Genomic DNA, 18,247 nt, shown 5'->3' with positions numbered 1-18,247 from the left:
GTCATTTCAAATATCTGGAAAGCCTTCACAAGAAAGGCAGCTATAAATAAGCCCAGACAGTAAAGACTACAATAAATACCAAACTCTTCAATACCCAAACACAAAAGAACATCTACTAGCATCAACGCCATTTAGGAAAACATGACCTCATGAAATGCACTAAATAAGTCACCAGGGAACAATCCTGGAGAAACAGGGATACGTGAACTTTCAAACAGAAAATTCAAATAGCTGTCATAAGGAAACTCAGTGAAATTCAAGGTAACACAGAGAAAGAATTCAGAATCATATTAGATACATTTAACAAAGAAATGGAAATAATTAAAAAGAATCAAGTAGAAATTCTAGAGCTGAAAAATGCAATTGGCATAGTAAAGAATGCATCAGAATCCTTTAATAGCAGAATTGATCAAGCAGAAGAAAGAATTAGTAAGCTTGAATACAGGCTATTTTAAAATACACAGTCAGAGGAGATAAAAAAAAAAGAATAAAACACAATGAAGCATGCCTACAGGATCTAGAAAATAGCCTCAAGAGGGCAAATCTAAGATTTATTGGCCTTAAAGAGGAGGTAGAGAACAAGATGGGGATAATAACAGAGAACTTCTCAAACCAAGAGAAAGATATCAATATCCAAGCACAAGAAAGTTATAGAACACCAGGCAAATTTAATGCAACGGAGACTACCTCAAGATACTTAACAATACAATTCCCAAAGTTCAAGAATAAAGAAAGGATCCTAAAAGCAGAAAGAGAAAATAAATAAATAACATACAATGGAGCTCCAGTACATCTGGCAGCAGACTTTTCGGTGGAAAACTTATAGGCCAGGAGAGAGAGGCATGACATATTTAAAGTGCTGCAGGAAAATAACTTTTACCCTAGAATAGTGTATCGGGTGAAAATATCCTTCAAACTTGAAGGAGAATTGAAGACTTTCCCAGACAAACAAAAGCTGAGGGATTTCATCAATGCCAAGCCTGTCCTACAAGAAATGCTAAAGGGAGAACTCTAATCAGAAAGAAAATGATATCAATAAGCAATAAGTAATTACCTGAAAGTACAAAACTCACTGGTAATGGTAAATACAGAGAAAAATATAGAATATTATAACACTGTAACTGTGGTGTGTAAACTACTCTTATCCTAAGTAGAAAGACTAAATGAAGAACCAATCAAAAATAATAACTACAACAACTTTTCCAGATGTAGCCAGTACAAAAAGATACAAATAGAAACAATATAAAGTTGAAAAGTGAGGGAGCAAAGTTAAAGCATAGAGTTTTTATTAGTTTTCTTTTTGCTTCTTTATTTCTTTGTTTATACAAATAGTGTTAAGTTGTTATCAGGTTAAAATACGGGTTATAAGATAGTATTTGCAAGCCTCATGGTAAGCTCAAACCAAAAAACATACAATGGATACACAAAAAATAAAAACCAGGAAGCTGAATCATATCGCCCGAGAAAAATCACCTTCACTAGGGGAAAACAGGAAGGAAAGAAGGAAGAAAGAGAAACCAGAAAACAAATAGGAGCTAAAAATAAAAACAATTGAATTCATGGACATAGACAGCAGAAGGATGGTTACCAGAGACTGGGAATGATAGTGGGGTTGGCGGCAGGCTGCCGCTGAGGAGAAGATGAGGATGGTTAGTGGGTATAAAAACATAGTTAGAATGAATAAGACTTACTATTTTATAGTACGATAGGGATAGGGTGACCATAGTCAATAATAACATAATTGTAAATTTTAAAATAACTTAAAGAGTGTAATTGGATTGTTTGTAACTCAAAGGGCAAATGCTTGAGGGGATACTCAATTCCCTATAATGTGCTTATTTCACATTATCTGTCTGTATCAAAACACTTCATGTACCCCATAAATGTATACACCTACTATGTACCCACGAAAATGTTAAAAATAGAAAATAAAAACAAAATTTTGAAAAAGAAGTCTCACTTTAGTATTCCACTAAACACATTTAGGAAATTCTTGTTCAATTACTTGGTGCCCAGTATTACTCGAACCACCGTCACATAGCCACTATATAGATCAAATGACGGTTCCCAAGGGAAAGAGTTTTTCAAAGTTACAATGTGTTTTGGTGATGATTCGGGGAAATTTAACAAACAAAAGGAAGACAAGCAAGAAAGGAAGTCTACATCAAAATATGAAGACTCTTAGCCACTACTTGCCAAGCCATTACAAGGGATAGGAACCTACCCAAAGAGACTTAAGCAAATAAGGACATGTAGTAGTTCATGTATCTTAAAAATTCAAAGGTAGATTAAGCTTTGTAATGTAAATATTATTACCAAGGCCTCTTATTTTCCTCTGTGTTAGCTTCATTCTCAGTCAAGATCCTTTTCTATGGCAGTCTCTGACCACTTCAAACTAACAGTCTACAAGTTCAGAAGCCCCAGAAGAAAGAGCCCAACTTCCCAAAGGTCTAGCAAAAGTCCCAGACCTGACCTGAATTGAACCAATTTGGATCACCCACCCATTCCTGAATCAATTTCTGTAGCCAGAAGAGATGAAATAAGGGATGGAGGATGGGCCTGGCAAGAAATGGTTCCCCAAAGGAATCTTAGGGTGATGTTACCAGAAGAAAGTGGAATAGATGCTGGGTAAACAAAACAACCTGGATATCCAGAATATCCATCAAAGAAGGCCTACCTGTGTGTATCTCCTTGGTATATACAGACCATAAGACAATACATTATCTACTAAGCCTCTCTGCCTCATGACGCTGTCCTGTATCCAGGACTTCCACAAGAGGAGAAGCACAGGTTTGCCTAGGATTAAAGGCCATATGAAAGATAGCTATGCCTCTTATTCCAGGCTAGGAGGCCAGAATTAGATGTGTTTATCAGGACACTCATGACGCTTAGTCGTGATTTTTAAGTAATCTGAGCCATGCTTCAGGCATGTTCTGTAGAGGTAAGTGATTTTATTGTCAAAAAAAGTAACCTGCTGACATACATTAATGACGTGTGTGTGTGTGTGTGTGTGTATTCTTTTGTACCCTTACAATGAATTTCGAACTTCTATCATCCCATGAACCAAAGAGAAAATGAAAGATGTTATTTTTTGGATAATCTGCTGTTCTGCTGAATGCTTTAGAGATTCTGAAGTTTAATCTTAACGTAGCCGGGTGCGGTGGCTCACGCTTGTAATCCCAGCACTTTGTGAGGCCGAGGCGGGCGGATCACGAGGTCAGGAGATTGAGACCACGATGAAACCCCGTCTCTACTAAAAATACAAAAAATTAGCCAGGCGTGATGGCAGGCGCCTGTAGTCCCAGCTACTCAGAGAGGCTGAGGCGGGAGAATGGCGTGAACCCAGGAGGCGGAGCTTGCAGTGAGCCGAGATCGCGCCACTGCACTCCAGCCTGGGCGACAGAGCGAGACTCCGTCTGAAAAAAAAAAAAAAAAAAAAAATCTTAACGTAAAATATTCTCTTATCATAAGTTTCCAGTAGTAGTAGGGAAGGGTAACTAAGTAATGCTGTGTAGTAAAAGAACACGGACTTTGGAACTAAATATATCTTCATCTACTCATTCAACACATATTTGTTGAGAAATTAAGAGGTGCCAGATATTATTCTGTGCACTATAGATAGATACATCAGCAAACAAAATACAAAAATACCTGCCCTTGTGTAGATTACATACTGGTGGGACTTGCATTCAAATTTCAGGTCATCAACTTGATCATCAACTAACCATATAAATTTGAATTTTTTTCATCTGTAAAGAGGAAATGATAATCCCTTGCTTTTAGATGAACAGTAAGAACTACATGGGATGATGCAGAGCATGTCTCTAGCATGTCATCTAGGGCATGGGTCCCCAACCCTGGAGCTTCAGACCAGTACCAGTCCTAGGCCTGTTAGGAACCTGGATGCACAGCACTAGGTGAGCCACGGGCAAGCAAGCGTTACTGCCTGAGCTCTGCCTCCTGTTAGATCAGCAGTGGCATTAGAGTCTCATAGGAGAGTGAACCCTATTGTGAACTGCACATGAGAGGGATCTAGGCTGCACGCTCCACTCCTGATGAGAATCTAATGCTTGATTATCTGAGGTGGAACCGTTTCATCCCCAAACTATCACCCCGAGCTCACCCTGTCTGTGGAAAAATTGTCTTCACAGAACTTGTCCCTGGTGCCAAAAATGTTGGAGACCGCTGATCTAGGACATAGCAAACATGCAATAAATGGCAGCCACTCTTGTAGCTATTATTCTAGTCTGTACAAATGGTTGAGTATCCACCAAAGACCTAAAGTAATGTTTTTGCAATAAAAAGAGTGTACACAAAATTAGATCTAAAAATCATAAATGAATGTTCCCAGTAGACAAAAAACATTGATAGTCATAATGTTTCTTTACGTTATTGAGATAGTAAAAACAGTGTGCAGAAACAAATGAATGAGAGGCAGAAACAAGAATCATCAGCCATCAATATTCTGGAACATTCACTTTTTAGGACAGTCCTCTGATCTCTGCTTGACCCCACCACTCTTTGCTGTCCCGTGATTTTTCCATATAGTAAATAGCCTGTTATTTTGGTTCTGCCTGGCTGTTCACATCAAGAGTAAATAATCAGAGAACTCAAGGTTTAAAAAATATGGTTACTTTAAAAGAAAAAAAGTGAGAGAGAAAAAAAAAATGATACCATAAGAAAACTGTTTTTCATGGCCACATAACCCCAGCAATAGAACACTGATGGTCGTTAAATACTATCCTAATCCTACAAGTGAACAGATTATTGAAAATTTCAAAGTGGCAGCTTTGATTTGAAGATTCACCTCATTGACTATCTAATTCATTCCTAATGACATAATCATTGGTGAACAGTAAACGCAATTCAGAGGGTCAGAACTCTCCTATTAGTCATTAGCTTTTATATCCAGAGTGCTATTTTACTACTGAGCCTTGTATTTTACTATTTAAAAGAAGAAAGTATCACGATTTTTAAGGTGATGATTATTAAAGTGCCGCCACAAACTGCACATGGTTATTATAGCACAAATAGCTATTTGAGACACACACAAAATACATTTAAATCTGTTTCACATGCAAGAAAATTTCTCAAATAAAACTCAGCTAGAGATAAATTAATTACCTTATTATGTTCCACAAGGAAAACAAGTGTTAGATACCCTGCTGCATTGTTTGTGGTAAGCAATCAATATTTTACTGTCTAACCATATTTAACTTTACATGTATATTTAAATCCCTTTCTACTAGGAATTCTAATACAATACTCTAAGCATAACTCATGGCCATATTCAGGTGAATTAAAGATTCCCTAAAATACACAACACAAAGCAAGTAGTATTTCATCTGCATCTGTTTCTCTTATTTATTACCTAATCCTTCAACCCTCAATTCTTCCTACAATTCTTTGTTAATTTAAACAAAACATGTTCAATTGGACCTTTCTTAGTAAGGCACAAATCTGTACACTTACCCTATCACAAACCATTAATAAAGACCAAAAAAATTGTATATAGTGAATACTTATATCAAAATCGGTTTCTAAAATGTTATGAGACTAATTAAAGAATTGTTATTCTTTGTACTAGGCTCCTTTGAAAGGTTTGCTTATAGATTCAAGCAGCTCAAATATTGATCTGTTTCCTGTATTCTGAAGATGGATGGGACAGAACTGTAGTGTTTGGCTTTGCTACAGTTAACCCGAAAGCCTTTTAAATGTGCCTGAGAAATTGGTAAGTGGCAAGTACAAGAGCTCTTTAAACATGGGAAATGTCGTCATACCTACTGTTTGTTTTTTTTTTTAATTTAAAATTTGTGATCAATGCCTCTATATTTCAAAATCCAATCATGGAGCTAATGCTAAAGAAAGCATAGTGGTGAAACAGAAAACATGCATAATGATGATGCTGGGCCCATATATATACATTAATGTGATGAGTCCTAGGAAAGGGGAGTAAGGGAAACCTGCCTTTTGTGTCAACTTGAAGTTACTGGACTTATTTTGCAGTTTATAAGATTAAAGAGTAATGTTCATTTTGCCCTTACATTTAATGTTTAAATTTAATAAATGTTTTCACCTTTGTGTCCATGTGTCTGCTACTTCCCTTTCTCAAAATTTCAAAGTTGAATATTCTCTTACAGCATATTTCTCAGTAAACTCTAAAATTTACACTAATATTGTATATTTCCAAGGGTTGCCCACAAATTCTCAGAGTAAATGAGTAAGTCAGTGTCCCTTACTGTATCCATCCCAGCTGTGCACAGAACCCTCCCCTATCTCATCTGGAGAGACACCAAAGAAATGAAAGGCAAGGTTTCCATCTAACGAGGTTGAGTGGACTTGGCACCCCCATATGAATGCAAGCATTTATCCAATCATATTAGTAAAAATGGACAAGTTATTTGATGAACAGGATAGCTCTGAGCAATGTCATCATATAATATTAATTATCATATTTTATAACCCCCAGAGGCAAAGACTGGCCCTTTTGCAGATTTTTTCCCCAAGGGTTATAAAGTTCTCAATCTAGTGCTTTTTCCAAAAAAATTAAAGATATTTTTATTGGAGGAGTAAAAGAGAAGTGTGGAGTTTAGCCAGGGCGGGAGGTTACTCTTTCTCTTTTTCCATGTCTAAAAACATACAGGTACAGATTATGCCAAAAAGCCTTCAGTAATAATTCATTCTCAATCCTAACCTAGGCAATGCTCACAATTATCAGATTTCATATTCAAAAATAACTGTAACATATTACATAGAATTGAGTTCTTCTGAATTCTCAACTATCTAAAATTTTTAGGAGGAAAGTGACCCATCAGCAGTGTTTTTTCACGGCACTTGAAATAACTTCTCAGTCCTTTATCCTTTATTTACAGTAAATTTTTCTTTGTTTGCAATAACTTCAGCAATGAAGATCATGAATAAGGGAAAATGCATACCTTAAATTGGAATCTCTCATCATCTTTTGCCAAAAAGCCTCTAACATCTGACCATATTCTATGGACTTCTCACTTCCCACTGTAACTTTCCCACCATAACTCTCCATCTCTCTATAACTCACCATCTCACTATAGGCTCTCTAATCTATACATAATGGTAACTCTTAATATTTCCTCACCTTGAATTAATCCAATTAACTTTAACCCTTTTGCTGCCCCATCTGGTTTAATCCCACTTTGCTAATAAGTGAGACCCAGATATTGCCTGAAAAGTTATAATGAGTCCCAAGAAATGTCCAGGTAGGGTTGTAACAAATTTAAAATGAGATGAAACTCATTTGAACCATTTTCATAGGGCTCAATTAAAAAAAAATCACATCACAGTCAAAATTGTATCGGTAAGTTATTACTTCAATGCTCCATCCATATCTCTTGGGATCGTTTTTGAAGAAATGCTCTCGAACTACTGAAACACACTTTTGTGCATTCTAATGACCAAGACGTTCAGGAGTATGAAAGTCCAGCTCTTTTGCCATAAGTTTTGGAAAAGCTGCAGTTGTAAAACAAAAATTGGTTGTCATAAAAAGGAATAATCAGAAATAAGAAATTTTGGCAATTAAAAATATAACTGCCATAAAAAATTTGATAGAAAATATGGGGGGTGGAAGAAGAGAAAATATCCCAAAACACTGAGAAAAAAGAAAAAAGAAATGGGAAACAAACAAAGAATCAGTTGAGGAGATCCATGAATGAGATACAAGAAAAAACTAAGAAAATAAAGGAAAGAAAACATTGGAGGCAAATTTCCACAGCTGAAAAATGACAGAAGCCATGAGATTAAAGGCAACCACAAAGTGCCTAACAGGATGACTTTAAGAAGAGCCATCTCTAGGGATAATTTGACATTTCAGATCACTGAGGACAATACGAACATCCAAAAATAGTCACCCAAAAAGAACAGGTTGTCTATATAGGAAGGAGAAGCACAAAGGCATCAGACCTCTCATCAGCAACATTAGCTGCTAAAAGACAATGTAGTAACCCTTTAAAGTTATGAGTAGAAATTATTTTGAGCATAGAATTCTATTCATGCCAAAATAGCAAGTAAAGGCAAACAAATACATTTTTAGACAAAAACTTTACCTCCATCAGTCCTTTGTAAAAAGTAACTTGCGGCTGTAAACAGAAACACAAGAAACAAGAAGACATGGAATCTAAGAAATATTATTTCTAAAGCAAAAATTCAGTGAACCTATATCCCAGATGGAGAGCTATACAACAGGACTAGAGTACGGTTGTTTCAAAGTAGAATGGGAGGCCAGGAGTATCCAAGAAAAATGTCTTCAAAAAGAAAGTATATTTCATTGCAGTCATTTTAAAATAAAGAAGCAGGTTGAGCTTAGCAATTAAATTCAAACATATGTTTATTTTCTCATGGTGAAGAGGGGGAATGTCAATGGAAGCTCCAAGAAAAATTACTAGTAACAGAAAAAAATTATTCAAATATTAAACAAGTAAAATATGGCATGAGTTTGAACAATTAAGCTGGGTAAGGACATTAGAGAGAAAATACGTGTAGTGGATATTTTCACTGAGTGGATATTCACTGTATTGGATATTTTCACTAATATTTTCAAGGCTGACTCACTTATCGCCCGGCTGCTGGTAATAGCAGATGCTGACTGCTCACATCTTTGTTCTTGACTGGGAATTTCTCTCAGCCTCAGGGAACCATCTAGCCCCAAGGTTTTTTTCCCTGTAGGATTGTCTAAGATCTCAGTTGCAACCACCTTGCACATCAGCTCCTTCCTCTGCCCAATCCCGTCTTCCTTACAATGTCTCTTTCCTCAATTCCTTACAATCTTTCCTTTATCACTTCTTTGTGAGTGAATCTCCCAAGAGCACTCCCCATGCAATTCTCCATCTCAGAGTCTGTTTTCAGGGAACCCAATCTAAGACACATGTGTAAAGTCACAAAGGTGGAAGGGGCACGGGCATTCATAAGATTGCACACAATTCTCTATGACTGGGCAAAGGATACATGTGGAGAGCTAGAAAGAGAGGAAATGAAAAGGCATGTTATTTTTGAAGCAAAAATTCAATGAACACGTATCCCAGGTGGAGAGCTATGCAACAGGACTAGAAAGTAGTTGTTCCAAAATAGAATGGGAGGTCAGGAGGATCCAAGAAAAATATCTTCAAAAAGAAAATATATTCTTTCCTTTTACCAGTGAGTGAAGGCCAGTGAGTGGTGAAGTATGAATACCACACTATGGAATCTGCATGCAAAGCCTAAGCTGTATGACCCTGATTAGTCAATCTCTCTGAACCTCAGTGTCCTCCTCTGTAAAATGTCCAAAAAATCATCAGCTCTTGTGCGAAAAATGAGATAGTGTCTATAAAAACGCTTTGTGATGAGATTCAGATGTAAATTATTATTAACAGACATCAGCCTATAATGTTTGAGCATGGTTTCAGGCCTGATAAAGTAGGCTGACTATGAGTGTATTTATAAGAACTAAGAGACCTTTATCCCAAGTGAAAAGGGAATCAGATATGCATGACAGTCTGATAACAGTGGTTATTGGAGGAGGGAGTGATTCTGAGTTATGAGTTGTCACCTGGATTTGCTTACACTACCCTCACTTTTCTCCACCCCCAGTCTCCATGAAATTCATTTGCGTTTATGGTGATGGGGGATGCGGAGAAGGGGAGGGAAAGGAGAAAGAATCGGGGAGGGAAAGGAGAAAGGATCAGGGAGGGAAAGCTATGGATGAGAAAAGGGAGAACTATTGCAGTAGAGCTCTTTAAGACAATTGGCACAAATAGCTCTGCTTCATGGTATAACCCAAAACTGGGAGAGAAACATTCTATCTACTTCTGCCAGGAATATGATGTGGCTCTGGCACCCTAAGGACTTCAGAAAGTATGAGGCCCCATTGCCACCTAAGAACTCTCACGCATCAATGGTAGTGATGCTTAGCAACAAAGGTGGAACCCATAAAGGGCAGCTTGGCTGTGGGCCCAGTGAAACGTCAGAGGGGTGGAGGCCTAAGCAGAAGGAGGCAACGGAAGAAATGGTAAGAATATGGGGGACATATGTGGTACTCATCAGAAACTATGTGGGACTCTCAACAATAAATGCAGGACCTTTTCCAGAAGTGAAGGTCTTGCAATTACAGATGAGAGGAAAACCAAAGAAATATGTGTTGTTACTGTTAATGTCATGCCATTCCAACCAGGACTTATGTCGCCTAGGGAAACATAATAATTACTATTATTATTTACCAGATAATAGCAATCTGTATAAGAAAATGCCCTTCATTTCTTACTTATCATTGCCTAGCCTAATCCCCTGCAAAAATAAATTTATGACTATTTCATTATACCAGGTTTTCCTAAAATTAGAACATAAAAGATATTACATTAAGGCCTCACTAATGGCACATCAGGTTCACTATCAATGGATGACTAGTGAATTAAGTGAAAGTCCAAAGATGCTGGAATGTCCCAGAAGCACTCAGACATCCATGTGTATCATCTATAAATGTATCTAAAAATTCCTCTGGAATTGATAATATTTCCCATCTGCAACATCTCCTTGCGGGGATAAATGTCATATGCTACTACCCTTTGGGTAAACAGCGTATCTCTCCCTGAGCCTGTCTGTCTAAAACTCTAAAGAGTGTTATTTATCATCAAGTGTGTCTTTCCACAAGGCATACTGGGTATCCACATTTGCTAATCATTCACAGAATGCCCTGAGCTGCACTAAAACCTGGATCAGTTTCTCTTGTTCAGCTGTAGTGGGTTACAGCTGAGGTGGTACTTCCTTCTTACTGATGTTGCTGACAACAATGCGCATTGACCTCTGTTATTAAAAAAAAACAACAAATAAAATATTGTAATCTAACCATATTCCCTGCAGATTCAGAGAACACATCGAATTATTTATCTCCTTATCAATAAAGTATTTGTCTGTCCCAAGCAGAACTTCTGCCAGTGAAGTCTCATCTGTATTGTTCTTGACTAGACATCAGGATTCACTCGAGTTTGCGGTCACTCTTTTCGAAAGTTCAGATTGAAAAATAAGTAAATAAATAAATCATAAATTTAAGGTTTGGAGGATTGTTTTTGTTTTTAGGGTCTAAGGGGAGCTTTCAAATAATTACATAAACCAAAAATATTTTTAAAATAACATTTTCTACGTCTTTTCTTTTTAGCTGAGAAAAGTCCTAATTATTAGTTCCCCTTTAACACGTCTTTGCAAAAATATCCGAACTAATTTCTTGCAATAAACACAGCTAAACTCATGGTTTTTTCAGATTTTTTTTTCTCTTGCTAAAAATTTTCTTAAATGTGGAACAATATTATTGTCCTCAACTGTAACACGATCTATTTCTCTGGTGTCTTTTAAGCTGTTTATCATTTGCTTCTCTATTTCAGATGGAATTAATCTTCTAAAAACAGATTACGCTCTAAGGTGTTTTACAGCTAAAAGCTCCATCAAGACTTTTTCACAACTTGTTAATGGAACAGAAAGCAACCAGGTAACTGCATTCCAGGTGCTGTAATAAATGCTTACCACTGCATGCGTTGAAGCCATCAGTGTTGTTTCACAGACATCTAGGAAGCCTTTTTGTTTAATATATCATTGAAATATTCAGGACCTTTTGTATGAGCCAGAGATATTCTTAGAGTGTTTAGCATCAATAACAATGAAAACTGGCATGACAACATCTTAAGCAATCTAAAATATTGTATGGGAGTTCCTGCCTCCCTTTCATTGTAGGGCTACTAAAAATAAATTCATTTCATCATCCGTCAACCAACACACACACACACACACACACACACACACAACCACCACACACACTAATTGCCACCGCTTAGGCAATTTATTACTTTTAGGGCTAAATTCTGCATTTTTCTTTGACAGAGATACTATAACTAGATTTAATGCATAATGAAAATTTTAAATTTCAATTGACTTACACCCAGTGGATCTAAAACATAAATTAATTGAACATATTATGCATTATGTGTGACTTCAACTCAGAATATTCTACAATGGAAGATCCTGCTCGGCAACAGCTTCTTATTGGCAAAATAGATGAGTTCCTATCAAAAGAAATGAACTTGGCCTTAGTGAGACTCATTTCTCTACTTCAAGTTGATCAGGCCAAGACTCTTGAAATCATCCATAAGTTCTCTCTTTCTTTCACACCAACAGCCCTAGTTTAATATAACCAGAATCCATTGTCTCCCTATCTCAACAGCCGCCATCTGATCCTAGAGTCTTCAAGCTGGTCTCCCACCTTTCCCCTTTACTCCTCCATAAACTATCCTCTACCAAAAGCCAGAATGTTCCTTTAATAACTAAGTCAGAGCTGGATGCAGTGGCTCATGCCTGTAATCCCGGCACTCTGGGAGGCCGAGGTGGGTGGACTGCTTAAGGTCAGGAGTTTCGGGCCAGGCTGATCAACACGGTAAAACCCCATCTCTTCTAAAAATACAAAAATTAGCCCAGCATGGGTGGCGGGTGCCTGTAATCCCAGTTACTCAGGAGGCTGAGGCAGGAGAATCGCTTGAACCTGGGAGGCAGAGGTTGCAGTGAGCTGAGATCACTCCACTGCACTCCAGCCTCAGTGACAAGAAGAGAGAGACGCTATCAAAAAAAAAAAAAAAAAAGTCATACAATGTCACTCTTCTGCTTCAACATCTCCAGTGGCTTCCACCTCACTATGAATAAAAAGCCAAAGACCTTATCATGGCCCAGAAAGCCCTTCATGGGCTAGGACCCCATTGCCTTTCTGACCTCATCTTCTATCACCCTTTCCCTAATTGATTCCAATGTAGCCACACTGGCTTTCTTTCTGCTCCTCAAATACTCTATGATACTGCCTCCTATTCTTTCCTCACGCTCTTTGCACTTGAGATACCCTCTGCCAAGAATAAATTTCTGCCAGATATCCATTTGGTTGGCCTTCTCACTTACTTCAGAACTCTGCTCAAGTAGCACCTTATCTGAGAGGTCTGACCACCATAGAAAAGAGCTTATATACCAGATCCAATTTATGTGCTTCCTCAGATTCATTTGTCCTACCTGTTCCCAGACATCAGCCATTTGCCCTACTTCCTAGATGGAGTAGCTCCACCAAACGCAATTAAAGCTCTGCAATTCTTGTGATCAAACCCCTGGCTGACACCTTCATCTGCTCATCTCTTAGCTCTGCTGGCTGAGTCGGCTTTCCCCGTGCAGAGTCAGCCATCTATAGCTCCTGAGTCCAGGTCCAAACCAACTTGGCCCATGAAGGTTCTGGCTTCCCCAATAGCTTCCCAGAGAGACCAGATAACACAAACCAGAAGTGGAACATTGTGTTAGGAAAGCTTTGATCGGTGAGAAACAAAAGATGGGAAGAAAGCAACATAAACTGCCCTCCTTTCCTCCCTCCAGCAGACAGTTTTAAAGCATAAAGCTCCATATAGCCTCTCTTGAAATGTCCTTAGTGACCAAGCAGCCAACTATGCCTTCTGGGGCTGTGACCAAATGCGCCACCTTTTATTTGCTTCTCTGATTTCACTGCTTTATGTTCTCTTTTCCCCTACTTTTGCTGCCCTGGAACCGCATCTCCTAAGATTTTTAGGACATAAGGTGTATCTCAGGCTCTGTGTTTTAGGGAATCTAGGATATGCTTACACACACACACACACACACACACACAATCGAGCTATACTCAAAACCCTGATCCTGCTTTATTTCTCTTCTCTGTTTATCACTTATCTTTGTGTCTATTGCCACCAGTAGAATGTAAACTCCATGAGAGCAGAGACTATTTCTTTTGCTCACTGCTGTTTTCCAATGCCTATAACAGTGACTTGCACATAGTGGGCATTTAATAAATATGGGTTTAGGGTCAGGCACGGTGGCTCACACCAGTAATCCCAGCACCTTGGGAAGCAGAGGCAGGGGGCCTGCTTGAGGCCAGAAGTTTGAGATCAGCCTGAGAAACATAGTGAGACCTCATCTCTACAAAAAAAATTATTTTTAATTAGCTTGGCAGAGTGGCATGCACCTGTAGTCTTAGTTACTCAGGAGGCTGAGATGGGAGCATCACTTGAGCCTGGGAGTTCGAGGTTGTAGTGAGCTATGATCACGTGACTGCACTCTAGCCTTGGTGACAGAGGGAGACCCTGTCTTTAAATGTGTGTGTGTGTGTGTGTTTAGACAATGAATAAATGAGAATTTTGTTTGCCTGTGTGGAATTAGGTACCATTTTACATTAAAAAAAAAAAAACAGAAACTTAAGGAGTTCAGGCTTTTATTCATGATCTACTTTTTTATGTCAATGTTTCCACATGGAATATTTCCTGATCTTCTCACTCTCCTGAATTTCACCTAACTTCATTGGTTATCTCTCAACTCAAAGTTCAACTCCTCTTAAAACCCACTTTCCCTAATTAGGCTCCCTAGTGACATAAGTATTTCCTTCCATAACAGTCATTTTTTTCAATCCCCCTAGATAGTGCACGTATACCCTTAAGAGTATACTTTATGCATTTTACCCATTCTCACAGAACTGTATAATATCCTAAAATAGATTCAGAATGTCTTTAGCCCTTTCTCTACCACACACCTCCTCAGAGATACACACAAGGCTGTTCCCTCCCACATCCAAACCCCTCCTGCTAATCCTGTCAATAATAACTACTAATTGCTGAGCACATACAATATAATAGGCAATGTGGTAGGCATTTGATCCTCACAAAAACCCTGAAAAGTATAAAATACCTTAAAACTCACTCATATTAAAGTGTTTGGGTCTTACTATATTCTCCTCTGAGTTATTAGGCTGGATGAAGGTGACTTAGTCAACAGAAATGAATCAGTCTGGCACAACTTTATTCAACAAGGAGCAAGTGATTCCATGGGAAAAGCAAGCCTGCCTCCTTCCTCATACTCCTCAGTTTACAGTCCTGCCCAAATCAGTGATCCATGGCTTTGTAAGTCTCCTGGAATGGCTTCATGAGAATACATCCTGTCTCTATGTAATTTAAAGCTCCTTGAGATCAGACATGTATTTTATTTCTTAGCTGTTTCTGGAAAACTGTATTGTTTCTTGAATCTATTTACTACCCAATCTATTTACTACCCCTCGTATAAACTCTTGATCAAACACATTATAAGATAAAATCAGTAATAAGAAATTGGCCTTAAAAATTCAAAATTATCTAGAAGACCATTTAAAGTATGGATTTAGATATATTTTCATTAACAGTTTCATCCTATGTGTATATTGCATCTTGACATATTGGTTAATGATTATGGTATGCATATACAGAACTGTGCTTTAAAATAATGGTAATGATAACATGAACCAATCACAATTAACAAACTACTTCAAAAATAAGAAAAAAGAGAAATAATGTACTCTAAATCACAGACACAAGCCTGTGCAATTTTTCAAAGATGTTTAAATTAAGTAAAACTCAACCCTTTACTTTAAAAGCTTTCACTAGACACATAAAGTTTCCTTTTTTTTTTTTTTTCAGACGAAGTCTCGCTCTTGTCCCCCAGGCTGGAGTGCAATGGCGCAATCTCGGCTGACTGCAACCTCCGCCTCCCAGGTTCAAGCAATTCTCCCGCGTCAGCCTCCTGAGTAGCTGCGATTACAGGCGCCTGCCACCACGCCTGGCTAATTTTTGTATTTTTTTAAGTAGAGACGGGGTTTCACCATGTTGGCCAGGCTGGTCTCAAACTTCTGACCTCAGGTGATCTGCCCACCTTGGCCTCCCAAAGTGCTGGGATTACAGGCATGAGCCACTGCGCCCAACCTTAAAGTTTCCTTTTAACAGTGAAAATCAAAAGGCTACATTTTATTATGAAATTCTAATTTTTTGCTTTGGTGAATGTTAAAATAATACATGCAAAATAATTTGGTACAAACTAAAATGGACACCTTTGTCAACAAATACGGGACTTTTTAGCCAGTTTAAAATCTTTCAAACAAGGAAGTTCAGTAGAATTTGAATCTGTTTTCATAAGATTTATAGAAACCATTCCTGAGATTTTATTTTGAATCAAGAATTTGGACAAATTCTACTGTTTTACAAAGTTTGTTACGTAATTTGAATGGGTCCAAATATTTCTTTTTTACCAAGTCTCAGCATATGATTTTCACTAGGTTGTGTTTCAATAATAAAATGTATGAAGAACTGCACTTTTTTCAAACCGCCAAAGGTAAAATATGCAGATAAGATGTATTCCCAGGAGTAAATAACTTCTTTAACAGTAAAGCTGTGTAAGTAACAGAGTGACTCCTTTGACCAAAATTTTAAAAGGATTTGGCTAAGTTTCCTGAGAAAGATCACATGTGACATCCTGCTATATACAGGCAAGTATTTGCAACTAAGGAATTGGAGCCAGAAGTGCACAAAATACTGCAAGATGTCATCAGTTTAGTTAATTTTATGTTTAAAAAAACTTTAAAATACAGTTAATTGTTTAGAATAAATTGAGAGAATAAATTAAACTCAATTTATATTTACTTATGGATGTATTTTCTACAGCACAGAGGTTTGCTTGTGGCAAAGTATTAAAAATTAGAACTAAAAACATATATTTACAAAATAGACAAGTGTTCCAAATATGCTAACCTTGTCTGTGATGATAACGGGGCTATCCATAGCATGCATGCTACCTCTCAAGTATTTTTTTAATATTAATAAACATGGTGGAGCAACTGGCTTGAGTGATTGGAAACAAGATGCAGGACCCCAACGCAGACACTGAGTGGAATGACATCTTACCAAAAAGGGTATCTTGCCCCCCAAGGAAAGTCTGAAAGAATTGGAAAAGGAGGTGGAAGAGGAGCAACGCATCCTCCAGCAGTCAGTGGTGATAACATATAAAGATAGAACTTTGAAAGAGCTGGAGGATCATGAAGATGAGTTTAATGAGGAGGATGAATGTGCTATTGAAATGTACACATGGCAGAGACTGGTTGAGTGGAAGCATCTAAACGGAAGAATACATTTGGAGAAGTTTTGGAGATCTCAGGGAAGGATCATGTTCAAGAAGTTGCCAAAGCTGATGAGGGCTCGTGGGTCATCTTGCACATTTACAAACGAGGAATTCCTCTCCGTGCCCTGATAAACCTGCACCTCAGTGGACTTGCCAGGAAGCTTCCTGATGTCAAATTTATCAAAGCCATTTCAACAACCTGCATACCCAATTATCCTGACAGGAATCTGCCCACGATATTTGTTTTCCTGGAAGGAGATATTAAGGCTCAGTTTTATCGTCCTCTGGTGTTTGGCGGCACACACCTGACAAGAGATGAGTTGGAGCGGAAACTGTCTGAATCTGGAGCAATTAAGATGGACCTGGAGGAAAACCCTAAGAAGCCGATTGAAGACATGTTGCTGTCCTCACTGCGGCGCTCTGTCCCCATGAGGAGGGACAGCGATTCCAAGGGTGACTGAGGCTGCAGCTGCTATCACATGCTGAACTGTCTTGTAACAAATTGTCTGGATTTTTTAAAAAAGGAAAAAGCAAGAATGAATCCTTCTGGTTTTTAGCTTTGTATAAATTATGTTTCAAATCTTTACATTTTAGAAATAATCATTGCTGGAACTGTTAAATATTTGGGAACTCTTTTAATTATAGTATTTCCTCTAAAAAATTAAAAACAGCTATTGGTATGGCAAAAATAAAAAATAACTTATCCCTTCAAGGTGAAAGTTAAAGTTTTAATAATGAATTAGAAACAAATTTTTTTTTTTTTTTTCTTTGAGACGGAGTCTCGCTCTGTCGCCCAGGCTGGAGTGCAGTGGCGCAATCTCGGCTCACTGCAAGCTCCGTCTCCCGGGTTCATGCCATTCTCCTGCCTCAGCCTCTCCGAGTAGCTGGGACTACAGGCGCCGCCACCACGCCCGGCTAATTTTTTGTATTTTTAGTAGAGACGGGGTTTCACCATGGTCTGGATATCCTGACCTCGTGATCCGCCCTCCTCGGCCTCCCAAAGTGCTGGGATTACAAGCGTGAGCCACTGCACCCAGCCATCAAATTTGATAACAATAAAACAACCATAATATTGCCTAATTGTCTGTAAGAACTACTGATTGACATCAAAGAAGATGGAAATCTACTAGCCAAATTTTAACATAAGCATTTTCAAATTTGGTGAATGGGAATTACTTAAAACAGCCAGTAAGGAAATTCTTCCATTTGGATTTATGCGTCTTTGTGAGACATGTTTTTTAGTTGCAAAAACCATTACAACAAAGTGCTGAAAAGCTGAATTGAGAAA

The 18,247-nt window shown here is 38.0% G+C and overlaps 1 pseudogene; it reads left to right on the top strand.

Moving 5' to 3' along the window:
* The first annotated feature begins 16,702 nt into the window (after window positions 1–16,702).
* LOC129491052 (phosducin-like protein 3) lies at window positions 16,703–17,470 on the top strand (annotated as a pseudogene).
* Window positions 17,471–18,247: the final 777 nt, after the last annotated feature.

This window comes from Symphalangus syndactylus, chromosome 10 (assembly GCF_028878055.3).
Source record: "Symphalangus syndactylus isolate Jambi chromosome 10, NHGRI_mSymSyn1-v2.1_pri, whole genome shotgun sequence".
In the NCBI taxonomy this organism is placed as follows: Eukaryota; Metazoa; Chordata; class Mammalia; order Primates; family Hylobatidae; genus Symphalangus; species Symphalangus syndactylus.
The sequence above is the reverse complement of the archived record's forward strand: the minus strand, read 5'-3'. Positions and strand labels throughout refer to the sequence as shown.